Source organism: Amblyomma maculatum, chromosome 7, assembly GCF_055883805.1.
Source record: "Amblyomma maculatum isolate TAMU_Amacu chromosome 7, ASM5588380v1, whole genome shotgun sequence".
Taxonomy (NCBI): domain Eukaryota; kingdom Metazoa; phylum Arthropoda; class Arachnida; order Ixodida; family Ixodidae; genus Amblyomma; species Amblyomma maculatum.
The window spans coordinates 27,179,814-27,198,310 of NC_139350.1; the positions used below are offsets into that span (position 1 = coordinate 27,179,814).

General features: G+C 48.1%; 1 pseudogene; it reads right to left on the reverse strand.

Moving 5' to 3' along the window:
* Positions 1 to 10,620: 10,620 nt before the first annotated feature.
* On the reverse strand, positions 10,621 to 18,220 carry LOC146182861 (protein argonaute-2-like; annotated as a pseudogene).
* Positions 18,221 to 18,497: the final 277 nt, after the last annotated feature.

The window sequence follows — 18,497 nt, forward strand, 5'->3', positions numbered from 1 at the left end:
CCTTTCTTGCAGGCGTCAGGGGAATTACTGTTGACAGGACAGATTGCCAAGAATTTGTGCAGAAATTCCTTCCTTGTAGTGGGGTGAGCTTATCTTTCAACCAGTAGTTGAGTGCAGGGCTGGTCTCTAGCCTGTGTGGAGACGTGTGAGTCATCTGTGAACATACCTTGGTACACTACCCCCTCCCTTCCCCTGTTAAACCATGACAATGACAAAAGCAAGCTGGCGAACCTGGCCGGGTCTTCTCTTTTGAGGCAAGCTGCGGGAGGCGGGGATGATAAAATGAGTGCATTCCGAAGGCCCAGAAGGTGCTAGCACTTTACGCAATTATTGTGCAACTGTTCGTCTTGTTGGTGATGGGAGGGATGTCGTTTGCTGCAAAAGGACATGCAGCGAAGTCCTCCCCCTATTTTCTAGTGGCACCCTGGCGAAAATGGCGGCCGAAGAGGGTTTGCGCATGCGCAATAGCGCTGCTTGAAAAAAGTCTATTGTGAGTGCACACTTGCTTGCTTTGTGATTTACTTTCGCCTCCCATTCAGTGTGTCATACTGTTTGTGTGCCGAGTCCGTCTTCAAACGAAACGCCGCCAGCTAAAGCTATCGCGCGTGCAGCTGAGGTGCACCCCGGCTACAGCCAACACTGTACCCCGGCGAACGAAACGTGCTCCCGGTCCAGTGCAAGTAGCGGCTTTCGTTACTCGTTTTAGTAACACACATCATGTATGCTTGTGTTTGGCAAAAGCAGGCATCTTGCTGCTCATGAGGCTGCCTTGCACAAGAAGCGAATAACCCCTAGCACACTCAACACTGGAAAACCGACGAACACAGAGGCCTCTTTCTTTCCACATAAACGACTAAGCAGAATCAGTCATTCCAAGAATAGTGCTGTCATAATTTCAACATACAAGCTAGAGATACATCCAGGCAACCCGGAATCTCTCTGCATTCTTGAGTCAGTCTTACACTGAAAGTGAGGCGTTGAAGTCTTGCGCGTTAGAGGGTCGGTATCATGCAAACCCTCGAAAGAAAAATAAAATCGGATGCTATGGAAATTATCGAATGAGGAGAAGAGGTTCTTACGTACCGCATAAATTTATTGCATGATAAGAATGCTTTACGAGTTCACAAAAAAGTCAAACATCGTAAAAGAAGGACTAAAATTCTGCTCAGGTCAGCAAACACGTGATAAAGAATGCGTCGGATGCTAAACCGTAGTTTATTTACTAGTATCAGCACACATACATTGCTGTTTGTTTATTTTGCACATCTTAGGCAGGACAGAAAAAAATGTTATAAAAGTGCGAATAAACTTAACTTTGACTTTGCCGCTGCAGTTCCGTTCAAGCATCCTCGACTACACTTGCAAGATAGTTGAGCCGAGGGAAGAAAAAAAAACGGTTGCAGGGTCGTAGCAGCTAAAATGACCCCACCTCTGTCTTTTGTGCTCAACTTTTCTTCTGTGTGTCCCCTTTCTTTTGGACGGGTTTGTTTATTTTTTCGCCAAACTTGCTCTCTTCATTGTTTCCCTGAGTGACAAAGAAACTTTGGCGATCAGAAACGGCGGTCCTGTGTACTTCACCGTGCCCGTCATGTTCCGTAAGGCTGGAAACAGCGACATCGGTCTCGGTGACCCATTGCAGCTACCTGTTGGGTCTGCAATTATCAAAAGTGCCGTTTTATTGCTTTTCATCACCACGAGCGCAAAGGTGGTTTGGTGGCTTCGGTTGCTGCTCCTTCGTCGTTTCTACTGCTTTTTTTTTTAATTTTCCCTTCGAAGCCTAGCTGCAGCGCTTGTGCCATGTTCCATTGCCTCTGTTCTCTCTACAAGAGTACCAGGAGAGGAGAGAGTGTGCTGGCCACTCGTGTCTTTCATGTTCGCTGGCTACATTTTGTTACTATAGAAACTACGCCTCTCTTGGAGCATTTGTCCTCGTCCTTAAACTCTATCCCCCCCGCCCCCACACACACACGCACGCACGCACGCGCGCGCGTGCGTGCGCGTAAATAAATAAATTGAGGACTCTGTGGAGCATCCAATTTGGAGAGGGGAAGAGGACGGGATAAGCGCCTACAAACTGGCCCCGTTCGGTCCTTTCTTCTGGCAACGTTCCTTTACACGCCCTCCACTCCCCTTCTACCATTTCTCACATAGGTTAGTGTGAATCCGTTTCTTTAGTGCCTAAGTGAACATGAATACATGCCGGCATCCTGCGCGGTACATAGCCTTTTGGTGGATTTCATGTCCCTTTCGCAATATACGATTGATCTCAAAAGAAAACAAAATGGCATCATTAACTTATCTACACATTGTAACTTACTAATTCTAGTTTCCAAGGTTGGACAAGCTCGAACAAAATATAAACAAGCAAGACAGCTGACTGAAGTTCTGCTAATTATAGCTTTATTTTCATATAAGTAATAACTTATGATAAAACAAATTGTTTCTTGACTGCAAGAGGGGCAGTTTACACTCCAGTCGGGCAGTGTTCTGGTCCCTACTATATATCAATGGCATCAACAATAGGGAACTTTAGAATAGGGTCCCCTATCGCTTAGGGTGTAGGGCAATAGCGCGGCAACCATGCGTACGCACCGAGTGCTGCGATGAACAGGTGAAGGGTGCGGTATATTACACTGGGCATGGGCACCTGCGTCCCGCTATTAGACTATCCCCTTTGCCGATAGGGTCTCCGTGTTCTAAAGCTCCCTAATGATCACATGACAGCACAGCGCTAAAGACGAGGATCAAAAGGACACAATAAGGCGCCGACTTCAACTAATGTTGATTGACGAAGTCTGCAGAAATATATGCCATTCGCTTTTCCTTTTCACTGGTACCAGTCGCCACTGCCGATCTTCTTCGCAGCACTATTTTCGCTACCAAACACTGAATGCATATATGCGTGTACTCTGTATCTGTTCCTGTCAGAAATTAATGAATCGTATTTTAGTGTTGAGTAGAAAATGAATAGTGTAATAATTTCTCCAACTCTAATAGTAAAATAAACATATTACATAATAAATTGGTTGCTTACTGTGTGGCCAATCCCCCTTGTGGGTATGCGCCACTTTATAAGGACAACACCAACGACTCATTCCTTGTCATCCTTGCCCGGTGTGCCTGCGTGCGCGCGCCGCTGTAGCACTGGGGGGTTGCACTTGACGTCATCGGCAAGGACCGCTGCTGGGCCGCCCGCCATGGCAATGGCCTTTGTCGCAGAGGACGCGTGCGCGCTACAGCAACTTTGGTGCGCGGTGCGACTGTTTAAGTGACAGCTTCATTACGCCATGTCAAGGCAAGGTCACGCTCCTGCGCATGCACCGAGCAATAGGTGCTCCGCGCATGGCGCCAGAGTTCCGCCACCGCCGCTGACTCCGCGGCCTCGCTGCGCCATCTCTGCACGCTAGAACACTGAAGTGAACAGACGTGAACGCTGACCTGCGTTCGCTCCGATAACTATAAGTCCTAGACCTGCCTAGCAAACCTGCGCCTTCTGAGCCGAATGGAGGCGAAATACAAAGGCCTCCGTGTGCGGTGCGATGTTAGTGTTGTTGCAACTTTAGAAAGACAAAAAAAATTAAGAGCACTGTAGAATCTGCATTGGAGTAATGCGAAAGCACGGATGCTGCTGTTGGTTCCTTCTAGTTGCCTAATTCACTTCTTGTTTCCCCATTTTAGTCATTGGTACTTTCAAATTGCGCGCCATTCACATCCTATGCCCTTTTTCGGCTCTACTTCCGGTTGCGTGACATCACATTCTTGACGTCATATTCACTACGGCACCTCTTTCTCTCTTTCCACTTTCACTACCACCTTCCTCCTTTCCCTTGCGGCGCAGTACAGGTGTCCACAGAACAAGTATGGCAGATAATGCATCTCTCCTTTCCTGTAAACTAGTCATTCTAATTATCCACCTAATTAACTTATTGGCCTAAATATTTATCGGACACAACATTACGTCACCCTCTATCGATTTACGCCACTCATTACCCTTACCATTTCTCAATTACTCACAACTGCTGCGGACAGGATTTTGCGGACACGTTCTGCGGACACATGACCTGCGGATACGGTCTGCAGACAGAAATCTGTGAACATAGTGAAGTAATGCTTTCGCATTAATAGAATTCACGGTCCTGCTACTGGCTCTGCAGCTGAGCCACCTCCGCTGCCTCGTGCGGAAAGAGGAGAAAATAGAGAAGGAAAGAAACAAGTTAGCTGTGGTTTAACTCGTGGTTAAACCTGGAGTTACGCGAGAGGTATATGCATGGCTATGCCTATAGGTTCGGGCTTCAAAGTAATGACGTGGCTTTTGCACATAATAGTTTATGGCTTCAGCTTTATTTATGCCATAGGGGGCACTTATGACCACTAAAGTGCAATGAGGCGAAAGCGTCTACCGCGCGGTGGTCCGAAGCCCTGCACTATGGCACCTCTTTCTCTCTGTTTTCACTCCCACCTTTGCGGTGACGTGATGCATAAAGCCCCGTTTTAACCAAGCCTTATGAACGTGCCTACGTCGCTTAGGAATAACGTGAATGCAAAGGTTTTGGCAGGCTGATTATGATATCATCCTTCCATATGAAAAGAGAGACCCGAGTTGGTAACTCCTGCCAAACGTAATGTCAGGAAGCACAATGTCCCGTCAGGGCTCGGCCATGTCAGCTGCCATCAACCGCCTCCCAAGACTTCATCTTCTCTCTCGGACCACTGTGCCCGCTTTTTTGCGCTTAACAAGCCCCCGGGAGAGACGACGGTGTGCCCGCAAGTCATGCAGGCTCAGTCGCCAACCAAGCCTAAGAAGGCCCGGCAGCCTCCCGATGGAGACCGTGCCATTAGCTGGCCATTCCTGCATACAGCAGGTATGCCACTATGAAGCGACTTTGTTTGGCAAATAGTAGGCAGCTTGGAATTCGGGCACCTCAAAACTCTATATACCTTCTGCGCCATAGTGCACGAAATATTTGCCTAAAACAGGTGAACTTTTTTTAACCCTTTGCATACCACAGCTCCATCGGCTTCCGTCTTCCGTTTAATTTGGGAAAATAGTTTAAAGCGTATTTTAACGCCAGTTTCTCCCCTGTGCCTCAGCCAATCAAAGGACCTAAACGTCGAAGGTGTCCAGTTTAACGTGCTCCCCTCACCTTACAGTGCTACCTAAATAAGAATAGACGTCACCGAAGTACCCAGTAACGCCTACCCATCCTTTCTGTGGCTGCCATTGCGTTCTACGTGCTTATAAAAAAGAGAGGTTGCATTCATCCGATCATAGTAACATTGCAACTTAAGTATAAAAGCTGTTTTAGCTTCGGAAGGCAGCTATGCAATATGTTTTCAAAGCAGCCTTTTTGAGATACAAAAACAGTTTCTGTAGTGCAATTGTGCTTGTGTTGGCGGACATCTTGAAGCAGATGAGCAAAGTTAACATAGCCAAGTATCAGAAAATATCAGCTTACTGTATAGGAAGATTATCAAGTCTACGCAGGAAAAAGGAGGTTATGTGATATTTGCTCACTGGTGTGGGCACTGAGGGCGTTATTTAGAGCGCAGGGTTTTAGGACGCCCGTCTTTTGGTGGCATATACCGAAAATTTGCGGTGCCTCAGCGTCGAGGGTTATCGCTTATCAAAATATATTAGTAATGGCCGGCTGGAAATATTGCAACCAGATGCTTACCTCTAATAGTTATTAAGTAAATTATCAACAGTGTTTTTGGTTATATTAGTTTCTAGCGTCATGTTCTTCTTTTCTGATGGCTTGCTTTAAACACATAGTATGTTCAGCCTCTTTGGCACCTTCCTTTGTACGGCGGGAATTTTGGGTTTTTTGAACTCCTTTGTCACTCCTGCAATCTCCCAGTCAGCATTCAATCTATCCCGACAATTATTTCAACTATTATTCCACACATTCCACGCTTCCGTGAAACCAGACTGAAGTCCTCAGGTGCTAAGGCTGACGATGACGTCAATAAAAGGCGTCCAAGATGCTCTGAAAAAAAGTAATTCGTCAAAGGGACTGTGGCAATTTCTGATGCTACATTCGCAAGCCGAAAGCGCTCCTGAATACTATCGAGCCACCAGAAAAGTACGGCTTCACAGAGCACAACACGATCTCAATGGACGTCTTCCGCACAAGTGGTATCATGTTTGTCTCGCACTAGCTGCTTGTTCCCATAAGGACTGAAAACCCCAATGACTGTATGGACCTTTTTTTCTGCAAGCCAATGGTGTGAAACTGGATGCTTGCTTCTACAGCACAGTGTCTGAATGCGACGATTTCCGTAATTCCTTAAGTGCCTCGCCCCCCCCCCCCCCCTATCAATTTTACTTTGCAATTCAAGTTAGTCGTTTGTAGCGCACCGTGCGAAGGAAGAAAAAGGTGGTCAGTGCCAGAATCTTCAGTTCCTGGAGCACGATGTCTAGGTACGAAGCACTCCACAATGCCTTGCAAATCAGTCAAATCGGCGGTATGCAGTCTACGACTCAATAGGTGTTCCGTCGATTTCTTAATTCGCAAAGAATGCTTTTTTTTTTTTGGTCCGCCATACGAATATGCCTCCGGTTGAAAAAAGTGCCCGTATCTTGTCCTTGCTACTCTAGTATACAGCAAAGCTGCTAAGCTCAGTGCGGCGACTACGCGAAACTACTTTCAGGCTGCTTTGCATATTACATAACCACCTCTACCCGCTGCTAGCGGATGGCATATAGCAAGTATATAGCAAAATTCCTGTTTTGAAAACTAGTCTTGTGCTAGCCCCTGGTAGTGAACTCAGTGTGCTTAGTCCGTCCCAAGAGAGCGGTTCAATCCATACAGTGTAGCCTTGTCGCCATTTCGACAGTCAATTTCATATTTTAGTATTACAAGTACCGACAGGAGGAAGTCAATGCGTGTGTGCTCCAGAAAAGCATCATAAAGCTGCAGATAAGTATCGACCATGCACAAAACATTTCCGGTGCCGACACGTGCACGGCGTGTCTACTATTTAATAGTTAGCAGAAAGCTACCTCCGACGCCTTCCACATGCAGAGTTTAGTGTCTGACACATGAAACTGCAGCCATAAAAAACAAATTCCGTACAAAAAACCTTGAACAGTATTACGCTCTTTAAATCAATTTTGTCTTTGCGTGTGCGGCCTTCTGCTTTTTAAATAAACTGACGAAGAAATGCAAACAGGAAAGCACACTTTATTTCAAACAAAAAAAGGGGCCAAGTCCCCTTGACAATCGAAGCAAAAAAAAACGAAAAAAAAGTGCGAAAGTCAGCGCTGTTCCCGAACACCTGGAAAAAAGCAGGTGTAACCAAGACAATTAGTGAAACGAAAATTTAACCTCACGTGTTATTCCTCTGAAGCATTGTGGCATGTACGTGTACTTTCGTCTCGCCGAGAGAAGTTTCACAGCTTGAGTTTCACGAGCTTTCGTTTCAGTTTATCCTACATAACTATTAAGTCCTGCCATGGCTTTTGTCAAGGCATTGTAACTCGTGGTAAAACAGTGCTTGGTTTACTTCCCGCGGCAGCTTAGCTTTCCCAGAGCAAAATGAATGGCCGTCGTGCTGTGTGACGTCATGAGGGCAGAATCGTTAGGCGCTGTCATTTCAAGCTTTGAGATGAAAGGGCAAGATCGGAATACAGCCTTCCACGACCCTGGGATCCTGGGTTTAACAAAATAAGATATTCGAAGTCAGACATAATGTGCTATCCTATGCGACTGTGTGTTAAGGGTTATGTGTGTGGGTGTATAGTAAGACAGGAATAAAAGACTTGGGCGGGTATCAAAGTGCATGGACGCGAATGGGGAATAGCAGAGTGAGCCGGTAAGCGGGTGCCTAACGCTGTCACGCTCATTGTTTACAGTCGCCCAATACCCCGACAGGTGAGCTCGAGTGCCCTCCCAATAGTTTGACTCCTCGCTTGCTTTACAATTGGGTTAATCGGTAGCTTTCATTGTCATTTAATACTGCACTTTTATTATTGTACCGCAAAGGGAACGACACCAGTGTGGCGCACTAATATTTGTGTCGTCTACTGCTCGCTACCCGGCTGTTTTCTTTTAAAGCGCAATAATGAATGACGATCAAGGGATTATTGATTTGCTGCCTTAATAGCGCAGCTGATTCTAAGTGGGGATCGAATGAACTTTAAAGCTGCACCGAGCACATGGTCTTATTTTTAGGAACGCGTATTGCCATTCCCTGAAAAGTGCAGCAACCTAAGTGCCGGGTGGCGTCACTAAAAAATAAAACACAACAAGAAGGAACTCAACAAAGCTTTATGTTCTTTTAGTAAACAATGCAGTGCATAAACTTAAATGCACATGCAATAAAATAGTTTGCTGGAATAAAACTGCTCGCAGTAATCCACTGATCATGCCAGTTGCGTTCGGCGCGCCATATTTAGTGCGTTGAATCGAAACGAATAAGAGCGCATTTAGAGACCGCACTACCCGTCACTTCCGTGGCGCAATGGATTGACACCACGTACCTGATTGTAGGACGTGAGTTCGATTCCTGTGTGTACGTTTTTATTAATTCACAACATTCAAATAAATTACGATCATATTTCCTGGGGCATGTTCCCATTTAGGTTGCATATTACCGTGATTTTTGTTTTAATAGCAGCAAAACCATCCGCGAACGGCGCCAGGATGTGACGGTATGCCAACGGTTACACTATATAATTACCTTCAACGTAATCAATTCCTGTCTTCAGTGAGTGTATGTTACCTCTAGGTAACATACAACTCTCCGCAATAATCACCTTTTAACATGCTTTAAACTCTTTTTTACGGATTTACGCCGCGGCAATTTATCAAGTTAACTTATTCCACGTAGTAAAGATGGCGCGACGAACGGCACTGATGTATTACGCTCTTTTCAGTAAGTAATTTCGATCCATAAAGCTATTTTATTAATATTGCATTTCGTACTGCGCTTATGCTCGAACAAAAGGTCAGTCTGTGTTATTTTTGACTGACGCACCCGGCACTTCCGTTGTTGCAGTTTTCGGGGAACGGCAATACGCTTCGGAAACATCACCAAAACACCGCAAACGGTGGGTTCGCACCGTACTTTCTGTGCCTTCGTTCAACCATCCTCATGCCGAGTCGTTGGCTTTTATCACGCCCTATAATGATTGCTTCTACAGCTGATCTGCCAAGGAACCCATTGCATTCGACAGTAGACTGCCAAGTACCTGCACCCAGGGTGGAATTCTGGCCGCGGCGGACGCTAGGCAGAACCTCCTTCCTACATCTTCCCCAAATAGTCGAAAGTTAATCTAGGGCTCTGGACTACGGCGTCTAATGTCCCATGAGTTAAAAAAACATCATCATCATCATCATCATTATCATCATCATCAGCCTGATTATACCCACTGCCGGGCGAAGGCCTCTCCCATATTTCTCCACTTAACCCGGTTCTGTGCTAGCTGCATCCACTTGACCCCTGCGAACTTCTTAATCTCATCTGCCCACCTAACTTTCTGCCGCCCCCTGCTACGCTTTCCTTCCCTTGGAATCCAGTTTGTTACCCTCAGCGACCATCGGTTATCCTCTCTTCGCACTACATGTCCTGCCCATGTCCATTTCTTCTTCTTAATTTCTACTAGAATGTCGGTAACTTGAGTTATTTCTCTGACCCACTCTGCACGCTTTCTATCTCTTAATGTTACCCCTACCATTTTTCGTTCCATAGCCCTCTGGGTTGTCCTCAACTTAAGTAGAACTCTCTTGGTTAGCCTCCACGTTTCAGCCCCATAGGTGAGTACAGGCAAGATGCAACTGTTGTATACTTTCCTCTTGAGCGATACCGGTAAGCTGCTACTCATAATCTGCGAGTGCTTGCCAAATGCGCTCCATCCCAATCTTATTCTTCTTGTTATTTCCTTTTCGTGGTCCGGATCTGCGGTTACTACCTGTCCTAAGTAGACATATTCGCCTACTACTTCTAGTATTTCGCTACCTAATGTAAACTGCTGTTCCTTCCCGAGGCTGTTGAACATTACCTTAGTCTCCTGGATATTGATTTTCAAGCCTACCTTTCTACTTTTCCTGTCTAGGTCATCAATCATTATTTGCAGTTCATCCCCCGAGTTGCTTAGCAAGGCAATGTCATCAGTAAATCGCAGATTACTGAGGTATTCTCCATCTACCCTTATCCCTAACTGCTCCCATTCCAAGTATCTGAATACTTCCTCTAAACAAGCTGTGAATAGTACTGGGGAGATTGGGTCCCCTTGCCTAACACCTTTCTTTATGGGAATTTTGTTTCTTTATGCAGAACTATGGTTGCTGTGCAGCCACTATATATATCTTCCAGCACTTTCACGTACGGCTCGTCTACCCCCTGATTTCGCAATGCCTGCATCACCGCCGAGGTTTCAACTGAGTCAAATACTTTTTCGTAATCAATGAATGCTATGTATAAGGGCTGGTTATATTCCGAGCATTTTTCTATCACCTGTTTGATGGTATGGATATGATCGATAGTAGAGTACCGTTTCCGAAACCCTGCTTGATCTTTTGCTTGATCCTTGAAAAACCATGCCACGCCAAAACTTATAAGGTGGCATCAGGAATGTTAAGTGAACAGTGAAATTCGCTCCCATGGCAGCGGTCCTCCTTAGATGAAGTACATGGCAGTCTGGAGGAAGTCGATCACTTTGACTGCTTCGACGTACTGGCTGGTGGACACCGAGTGCCCTCTGCCGCCGGACGAGTCGCTGCTCGAGCTGGACACGTCCACCTTCCTCATCACGTGGTTCTTGGCGCGGTACGCGGCCAGGTGAGCGTAGTACACAGGCGCCGGGATGCTCACGCTGCGTGAGCAGCGGGCGTAGGTGTGGCAGAGGTAATAGATCAGCTTCTTCAGGTCGTCCACCGTGGAACTGGAATCGTCCCAGACGACGTAGTTAGCATGTGCTCTAAGGAAAAATGCGACACAATATAGAGAAAAAAGGATAGAGAATGGACAATTGATGCAGAGGAAGAAAAGATATCTGGCGTCCTACCTCCATCGTTTTGCCCACAAACTGGTTAAAAGCATAGTACTAAAATTACTCCTATGGTTCCTGATAACGTTAAAAGTATGTGTGCGAGAGTGAATGGGAAAATGAATAAATTATGATGTAAAACAGCCCACCGAAAGAGATATTCAGAATGTAATCAAGGGATAGTATATAAGATTCACCTGTTCTGTGACAAGAAATATAGATTGGCCATAAGGGGAGCTAGTTGTATCAGCGACTGGATAATGAACACGGTCTGAAATATTGGAGAAGTCTGGAACCCAGCATACCTTAACGCAGTTCGTTTTGAGAATGAATTAGGATAAGCTGACGATGGAGAAAGCCTGGGCAATATCTTCGGCTGGTCAGGATTGTGTTACCACGCCTTCCGTTCTCTTATGAAAGAGGAAGATTATTTAGTTCACTGGGACGACAATGAAGGATGAAGTGATGTGTACAGGAACAGTTGTAAAAGACACAGGTGTGCGGGTATAAATCATTAGCTGTCAGTGACCACAGTTTGTTTGGGATATTATTGCTTTGAGCGATCCCATCAGCCTCTACATAGCCACAAGCAAATACCGACTAGTAGCATTTCAATGCCACACTGCCCATTTGAATGCCGAAGTGGCTGAAGAGGTAGAAGTTAAAGTCAAGCGGGTGCGTCACCACGGAATCGACAGTGGTGCCGGGAGGCACATAGCGGCACTTGCCCACCTCATCCCGGTCGCTGACGGGCATGAAACGTCTGTGGTGGCGATTCTGGACAACGATTAACATCAGCGCCGGCTGTTACGTCTCATTCGGAGAAAGCTCCTGGCAGGCCAGTCGGATAGCGGTTACCTGGCGCAAGCAAGAATCATGGAAGAGGAGTGGCATCTAATTTAAGAACCATCAGCTACCTCAGTAGATATGTTCGATGAACCAATGAGCCGATAAGATGCCGCCCTAACTACGAGTGAGTTCAGGCCACAGTAATACCGGGGCAATGATCGGCGAAATGATTTCGCTATTCCGACTCACCTCGCGGTTGCGGATCTCCATGCACTGACCATCGCTCACACCGTCCCGGTAAAAGATGATGCGCTCCGGCTTGTGCCTTGTGGCTCTGTAGAATGCTTTCGTCATGTCTTTCATCATATCCTTGAGCTCCTTGATGATCTCCAGTCGCGAAGTGGCGGCGGAATCCTCCATCTGCACGCGAATGGAGGCGTTAAAAAGGACGGGATGGAGTTGAGCCTGCCGACGCAAGCCGCGATCGAGGGGCTCAGCTTGCCTCCGGGCGCCGGGTGAGTCACATACGCGCCGATGATGATCACCAGCTTCGGGAAGATAGCTGGCTTCTCCTGGGTCAATAGGCCGTAGTTGGTGCCATCAAGCTTGGCGCTGATTTTCTGGCACAGGTTGGTGATGAGCGCAGTGTTGCACTGCTTGATCACGTTGTTGTTCATCACGCACTGGGTGCGACATCCGATCTCGATCTCGGCCACCTGCTTAATCTCGGCATAGTTCGATTTCTTGGTGAGCACGATGATGACCATTTCCAGGTTAGCAGTCTTGCGCTGTTCCTCGAGCAGAATGCTCCGCATGGGCTTGCGGTTCGCGTCAGTCATGGTCACGTCCAGCGGCTGTTCGACACGCCTGCCCCGCTCCTAGCCGACGCGGATGAGCATTTCACAGAGTCCAAGCTGTCTGGCTTAGCGAAGCGGCTCAAGCAGAGCAGCGTCCAGCGGGTCAGCGTGGCCGGCTTGTAGAGCAGCGTCCAGCAAAGCGTGGCCTTGCGGTAGAGCATCCGCCTCGTGTTTGGGAGGTGCCAGGTTTGATCCCTGGTGGCACCGGGTACCCACCGGTTTTTCAATGGGTACAAGCTTTCCCCCGGCCTTGTGCTTGGCGCTTTGGGGTGAAATGTTTGGGAAAAGGGTCATAAGTCTCAAATAGTTGCTCCGATGTGACAGTGATCCGTTCCGCCATCGGACAACAATAAGTCCGTCTCGCGAGGCAAAAGCCCATTATGTGGCCCTTTTTCTGTCAGCGCGAACTTTGCAGGTCATTAGTTTATTCAAAACTTTAAGCCCTCGAAGGAGCACAGCAGGGTTAGCACAGCCTCTTCCAAACGCACACCCCTGAGAGAGCCGGGCGCCGGGCTGGGGGAAGTTTGTACCCATTTTACCGATGGGTGTCCGGCGGCGGGTTTTGAACTGACCACCTCCGGCAGCCGAGACGGATGCACAAACCACTCGGCCATGAACTTCGTCGCCGGTTCCTCCATGACGCTCACCACATTGTACTAACGCGGGTAGGGAAGGTGTGTAACCTTGACACGCAGGCCCTTCAGCTCCTTGTTGAGACGAGCGTCCTGGAAGTCGCGCAGATCTCTGAAGTCTCCAACATATATCTGGCGCCGGCTATCGCTGAGCAGCTTGCATGTGAAGTTGATAACGAGCAGAGGCTCGTAGAAAGCAGTGGCTGACATGCCAACATTCAGCATGGGCTTCCACTGAGCTGGCCGGATGCTCGTGTAGTAGCCGAACCAGACTTCGCGGCCACCTACGAGGGTGTTGTCATTTGGTGGAGGCGCCTTGAAGAAGGATCGTCCAACAGGCGTCAGTTTGGTCGGCAGTCCGTGCCGCAGAACGATGACGACGGCCTGGAGAACCTCCTGGGGAACATGGTTGACGCGGTTATCGAAGACGGCGTGTAGTGCATCCAGATTTCCGGTGGCCACGTACTGGATCTTGACAAAGAACTTCTGAACCCGTTGGTCTTCTTCGAAACCGACCGTGAAGGTACGCTCGCGCAACTTGAGTTCCCGCCTCGTATATAGATTTTTGCGGCCGTCGAAAGCAGCCAAGCAGCCGCTGAGGTCGAGCCGGTACTTCTTGACAAGCATCTTGATAATCAGGTGGTTTATCTTGGTGCTGATGCAGCGGTACTTGCGCTTCTTTGGGACTTTGGCCTCCTTGCGTGTTTCGGAGCAGATCTCCATGTCGCAGTGGTACACGTTTCCGGTAGGGATCTCCACGCTGAAATCGTTGGTGGTCAACTGGATCGGCCGGCCCAGTCTGCCCTGAGCAGGTCGGCGTAAAAACTGAGACGACAGGATCTTCTCGATTTCCTGCAGACATCACGGGAACAAATCGCGGCAGTCAAACAGTACTTGTTGGACTAGCTGGATTGATTCCATGCTTGCGGTACTGAGCGCAGAAAGATGAAGCATAAGAACAAGGACGTCAGGACGAAGCGCTTCGTCGTTGCTCATCGTTCTGCACCGAGACTCAAGCGTGGCAGTGTAAGAATTCAGCTACGCTACATTGCCGCTTCCGATTGCTCATAAGGCTTTCTAAAGGATCTTCGGAACGCGAGTTGATACGAATTCAAAAGAATGCTCTGGTAATATAGGTACGTTAAAGCTGAAAGTACTAGCGTTTGTGATTCAGCTGGCGATTCAATGCATATGGATCTTTAGCCATGGGGCTTATCGGCTACCACGGAATCCATCGCAAAGTCCCGGAGTGCTCAGTCGACTGTATCACACCTGCTGAGGACCTCAGTGGCACAGCGAGCACACCGTATCGAGATGTCGGCTCCGTCTGTTTTTCATCATCATCATCATCAGCGTGACTATACCCACTGCAGGCCGAAGGCCTCTCCCATATTTCTCCAATTAACCCGGTTCTGTGCTAGCTGATCCACTTGATCCCTGAGAACTTCTTAACCTCATCCGCCTACCTAACATTCTGCCGCCACCTGCTACGCTTTCCTTCCATTGGAATCCAGTTTGTTACCCTAAGCGACCATTGGTTATCCTGTCTTCGCACTTCATGTCCTGCCCATACCCATTTCTTCCTGATTTCCACCAGAACGTCAGTAACTTGAGGTATTTCTCTGACCCACTCTGCACGCTTCCTATCTCTTAATGTTACCCTTACCATTTTTCGTTCCATAGCCCTCTGGATTATCCTCAACCTAAGTAGCACCCTCTCTGTTAGCCTCCACGTTTAAGCCCCATAGGTGAGTGCAGGTAAAATGCAACTGTTGTATACTTTCCTCTTGAGCGATACCGGTAAGCTGCTTGTCATAATCTGCGAGTGCTTGCCAAATGCGCTCCATCTCAATCTTATTCTTATTTCCTATTCATGGTCCGAATCTGCGGTTACTACCTGTCCTAAGTAGACATAGTCGCCTACTACTTCCAGTGCTTCGGTACCTAATGTAAACTGCTGTTCCTTCTCGAGGTGTTGAACATTACCTTAGTCTTCTGCATATTGATTTTCAAGCCTACCTTCCTATTTTTCCTGTCTAGGTCATCAATCATCAGCTGCAGTTCATCCCCCGAGTTGCTTAGAAAGGCAATGTCATCAGCAAATCGCAGATTGCTGAGGTATTCTCCATCTATCCTTATACCTAACTGCTCCCATTCCAGGTCTCTGAACCCTTCCCCTAAGCAAGCTGTGAATAGTACTGGGGAGATTGGGTCTCCTTGCCTAACACCTTTCTTTATGGGAATTTTGTTACTTTCTTTATGCAGAACTATGGTTGCTGTGCAGCCACTATATATATCTTCCAGCACTTTCACGTACGGCTCGTCTACCCCCTGATTTCGCAATGCCTGCATCACCGCCGAGGTTTCAACTGAGTCAAATACTTTTTCGTAATCAATGAATGCTATGTATAAGGGCTGGTTATATTCCGAGCATTTTTCTATCACCTGATTGATAGTATGGGTATGATCGATAGTTGAGTACCGTTTCCGAAAACCTGCTTATTCCTTTCCTTGATTACAGTCTAAGGTAGTGCTCAATCTATTAGGGTTTTTCTTAGTAAATACCTTATACGCAACAGACAGTAAGGTGATTGGTCTGCAATTTTTAAGGTCCTTAGAGTCTCCTTTCTAATGAATGATGATAATGTTTGCATTCTTCCATGGTTTTGGTACCCTCTACGACACAAGGCACTGCGTATGCAGGGTGGCCAGTTTTTTCAGCACGATATCCCCCCCGTCCTTCAACAAATCTGTAGTTATCTTATTCTCTCCAGCTGATTTCCCCTTTTCATAGTTTCTAATGCAATCTTGACCTCGTCCTTCGTCACTGGAGGAACGTCTGAGTGTTTTTCCCTACCGGCAATCTCATTACGGTCCTGACTACTTTGGCTACTGTAGAGATCTGTATCGAACTCCTCGGCTACTTTGACTATCTTGTCCATATTCGTGATGACGTTGCCAGGCTTGTCCCTTTTCGCATACATGTGGTTTTTGCCTATGCCCAATTTCTTCTTTACCGCTTTGACGCTTCCCCCGTTATAACAGCACGCTCAATTTTCTCCGTATTATACTTCCTTATATCGGCGACCTTGCACTTATTAATTAGCTTTGATATCTCGGCCAATTCTATCTGGTCTGTTGGGTTGGAAGCTCTCATACCCTGGTGTTTCTCTGGCGTCTGTTTTTATTTTAACTTTTGGATGACATCGATTGCGAATGAAACTCGATAATTTGAGACCTCGCTCTCCAAGGGGAAGCAACAGCTATAGACAGCCCGAGGAAGTTTTTCGTGTCAATCGCATCGCAGTCTACCCAGGTCAGAAAGAGGAGCAAGCAGACTTGAGGCGCAACCACTGCTTTTCAACAGCGCCTGCCAGATTTGCCATGCGAGCCATGCGAGGGCCTCTCGCCAGCTAGCTGGACAGCTAGAACACTAGCAGCGCCGCTTGGACAATACAGGTTGTTGGGCAGTGTCCATGTCACTGTTTCCCGCAACACTCTACTGAAACCTTATGACTCCAAGTGGTGCGTTCCCAAAGCGTATCCTGGCATGTGCAATGTGCTTCGCGCCTCAGATAGCTACACCTTTCGGCAGCTAACGTACGACCTATAACACCAATCTTTCACCCCATGAAGGCATCGGCAGCACAAACCATCGGTCAATTATTGGACTTTGTTCGCAGTCTTACGTAGGGCTGTACACAATTCCAGCCCGCTCCTAAAATTGGGCCAGTGGTTATGCTACTGGGAGGTGGGGGGAGGGTGGTCCAAATGCGCGCAGTCGCAGCCGACGTCGCTCCCCTGGAGCTTGAGCTCTTCGTTCTGCGAATTTATGTTGCCAATGTCGTTGCGGGCCCGCATGAGTGTGGCCGTTCGCGACGGCGAGCTGGTGGGCAAGCCCTCGGTGGGAGCCTCGGAGAGCGCCCCATTGCCCTGGTTGGCGCCCCCGCCGCGAGTGATGACGGCGGTAACGGTGGTGATGGCGGTGACGTTGGCGACGGCGGTGACAGTGGAGGAATGCAGTTGGGGAGGCGCCGCTGCGACCACGACCTGCTGTATGGCTTGCGCGAATGAACTTTGCGAGACGCCATTGAAAGAGAGCGCCGAGGGATATACCTGTGTGCATCCGGTAGGTCCTCCTGGAAAAATAGGAATACATCGCTGACGTTCATAAGACGTGCCAGTGTGTAAGCTCTGTGGGAAGTTCTGCGACACATGGCAGGACAAAACAACTCACTTCACAAACGAGTCTTAGTGTTCCGCCAGCGTGATTAAATCAAGTTACGTTCCCGCGACGTCGACAACAGTGGTTAGCCTAATCATTCGGTGATCAAGACCCGCCGCAGAGAGACTAATGCGCGTCACCAAGACCTGAAAGACGACAGCTCAATAGTAGTGCGCAGTAACGATACTTATTACTCAATACACGCATCACAGCAGGACCTGACGAAAGAAAGTGGTCAAGGCAGGAATTGCAACGAAAAAGGGGCATAGGTCGAACACTCGTCGTTTCAGAATGACCTACGAGTCGAGTCGTGCTTTTCGGCAAACTGTAGTCGCGGAGGTGCTGCATGGCAAGCCAGTTGCAAAGCTTAGCGCTAGGCTTAGCAGGCTCACGCAAGTGATGAAGATGGATAAATTTTAGGACCACTGAACAAAGCTCATGCAAGAGCATCAGTGTCGGGAAATACTGTGATGAAATTATCTTTCGCTGAGACGAGCATCAAGAGGCATCACACTGAACGCGGGGTGAAGTGCTGAATCGTAATATTTTTGCTGTGCTTTCCAAACGCAGGTGCGCAGCAGTGGCCCAATACACTCCTGACGTCATCAAGACTACGCTGTTATGGGATAGACTGACCGCTAGCGATTCGCGGAAAAAAATTTGCGAGCCGAGAAATGCGCTCACCTCTCCCGCAGCGTCGCGACCGCGCTGGCGGGACGATCTCCATCTAGGACAGGGCACGTTTGTGGGAGCCCAGATTTGCGACAACGAGGAGGGACTCCTCTGGCTAGTTGGGTGGGAGCACAGGGCGCCTCAGCAAGCAAGTCAGAGCGACTTCACTCTCCGGCAGATGAACGAGCTCCTTCTGAAGCGAGCTAAGCTGTGCCTGCTTCGCGCCTAGCCTCTGCCCGGATGGGCAAGTCTCCGGACAGGGCCAATGGAGCAGCCAGCCAGATTTGAGCTCGCGCTGTGACGTAAGAGGTCACGCCCACCAACTCATGGCA